We start from the raw sequence: 3036 nt of genomic DNA, 5'->3' as shown, positions 1-3036 counted from the left end.
CTCTGCTCTTCTATGGCAGAAGTCCTTTTAATTAATAAACTGGATTCAAGTCATTTTTATTTAAAATCAACATCTCTCTTTATAACCTTTCCAAACCTTCGAAACCATTTTACTTACAACAAGTTCTTCTTTCATACAAAAATCAGTTGTTTCTCAACCATGATTTCCCAACCCAACTTTAAAACCATTTCAAATTTAAACCTCTTTCAAAAGACTGAAAAAATCATTTTTGATAAATCAATAAAATTCATTTTCACTATCTCAAATTATTTCAAATGCGGATTTATTTTCAATATTAAATTAACCCCAAATCAAGAAAAGAAAATCATTTTACATAATATTCAATCAAACCGACTTTCCAATTTAATAATCAGAATTTTCAGCCACAACCAACTAATTCAGCATAATCTTATAAATCAGAATTTTAAACAATTTCATCAAAATCAGAAAACCAACATCAGTCACAGCATCAATTCAATCAGTTGCAATTCAATCCCATCAATTAATCACTCACAACAACAAAACTAGTCACGAGACATTTATAAATTATTTGCACTTATTCACTAAACTTTCATGGCATTCATAATTTAAACGATTAATTTTAAAATAAAATCTCCTATCTCCGTACAAAATCAAAACAACGGAAGCTCTAGAGAAGCTTTCTGACCGAGCTGCTGAAGAAGAAAATGTCAGAAATTGTCTGTGCCTCCTAAAACTCCAATTGGCCGAATTTAAGAAGAAGGGAACTACGTCACTGTCAATTTCTATTGGACAAAAGTAATGCCAACACGTAGAGAAAGAAAATATGAACACTTTTATCGGATTAGATTTTTTATTAGAATTACGGATTAAAAGAAATTGAAAAAAAATGATAGAGGATCATGGTTTCTCTCGAGGGTTACTCTCGGCTCTCTCTCTCTCTTTTTTGAAAGTTTAATTCGGTTATGAGTTGAAGAAAGATTAGAGGGTGATAGAAACATTAAACAAGGATATGTGTCAAAGGAAGGATTTAGGTGTCATGTTTTCTTTCCTTTCCCTTTTCTCTTTCTTAATCCATTCGGTCATAATAAATGGCATTAATCAAAAGATAAAGGCATTGGATGATAACTCATGATTAAGTACCTTTGGTTAATAAGTGAAAGTGACACATGTTATGTTTTTATATATGTATACATATGGATACAAGCCATGCTTCTTATTTCTTTTCTTATGGCTTCTTCCTTTCTTCCTTTGTTTCCAAATGGTTCCGTAAATGATAATAAAATATAGTAATATAATATAATATAGTAATGATAATAATAAAATGAAATTAAATCATAATAATAATAATAATAATAATAATAATAATAATAACAATAATAATAATAATAATAAATTTAATTTTTATATATCAAAATAATTTTTTATAAGTATTTTAAATTAATAAAATAAATTATAATTAGATTAAACTTCAATAATTATAAAATTCTGTTTAATTATTTTTGTTAAAAACAGTTTTTTTAAAAATAAAATTTTAATATAATATAATAACTCATAAATAACTAATTATTTAATTTTTAAAAATTTAGAATCTTACACAACTCGTATAAATCAAAATAAAAAAAGATAAATAAATCATTAATTTTTTAATTATAAAAATAGATAAATCTTCCAGTAAATTAAATTTTTATATATTTTCGTTTAGAAATATTAGAAATTTATTTGTAATTAAATTTGATGACGAATTTATTTATCTTAGAGATAAAAAGGGAGAGACTTATTTCACATTTTCGCAATTACTACATGGTGAAAATTCACGTGCAGTCGATTTCAAGTGATATTAATAAATGAGAACCAAAAATTTAGTCAAATCACCAAATCATCCAACCGCTCTTAATTATCAACTTTACGTGAAGTCTCACCTTAATACAGTCATATAATATAGTTTTCCGAACTTGGTCAATCGAAACAGTAAAATGGACATTTTATGCTGCCTTCAAATATCAGAGCTCGTGTATTTGGGTATTCAAAGTTAAAAGAAGTTAAATGTAATTTCATGAATCTTGCGAATTTGAGACCTTTATATTTTAAATTTGGTCAAAGTTGAATGAATTTGGCAAAGAGCGATTTGGTTCTAAATACAAATTAAATAAAATTTTATTTGTATTCATTTCAAACAGAATTTAATGCATTTTATATATAAAAATTTATTAATTTCTAAATAATTTTAAATCCTATTTTTCTGTAATCTTTTGAAAGATTCTTAGGTACACATTCTATCACTATCTTGGAGATCCCACTTCTTCACAACAAATACCATCTCAATTTCTCATTGCATTTCTATTGTTAGATGAAGATAAACAAAAATGTCATATACCAATTTACTTTGTTCCTTTCAAATGTGTATAAAAACAAGCCTCTCTTTTTTTCTATTTTTTCTTTTTAAAAAGGGTTGTGAACATGTAATGTAGATTATTATGATAAAGGTTTTCTTGATCACATGTCTTGAAAATATATTTAAAGAATATTATACAAAAATATTTAACGAACGTTTTAATTTCTCTTTTACATTTTTAATACTTTGACCATATTAAAAATTTTAAGGACATTTATTATTATATTTTTAACCTGTATTATTAAGATATATTTGGCTAAATGTGCCTTGTAAAAAAATTATTATATATACATAAAAAATAAATTATTAAATCAGTCATTATTTATTTATTTATAAATATTATAATATTTTTTAATTTATTTTAAATTTATATTTTATATTTTAATATATATTCTATATTAATAATTAATTTTTGTTATAGCCTTAACATAATTCTTCTTGTACATGAGTTGAATTTTTACGCAAAATGTCTGTCATATCGAAACCATAGTCACCTGATAAACGTTCAATGCACCTTAAATTTAAAGCTAAAGTCAGGTCATGATATACTCTAACAACTGATCACAATTGTATAAACATAACAGTTTAGATTGACATTGTTGATATTCAAACCAGTAAATTTTTTTTAAATAAGAGAGCTCAAACATAATAAAATGGAGCCA

Source organism: Arachis hypogaea, chromosome 10, assembly GCF_003086295.3.
Source record: "Arachis hypogaea cultivar Tifrunner chromosome 10, arahy.Tifrunner.gnm2.J5K5, whole genome shotgun sequence".
NCBI lineage: Eukaryota > Viridiplantae > Streptophyta > Magnoliopsida > Fabales > Fabaceae > Arachis > Arachis hypogaea.
Note: the sequence above shows the minus strand (reverse complement) of the source record.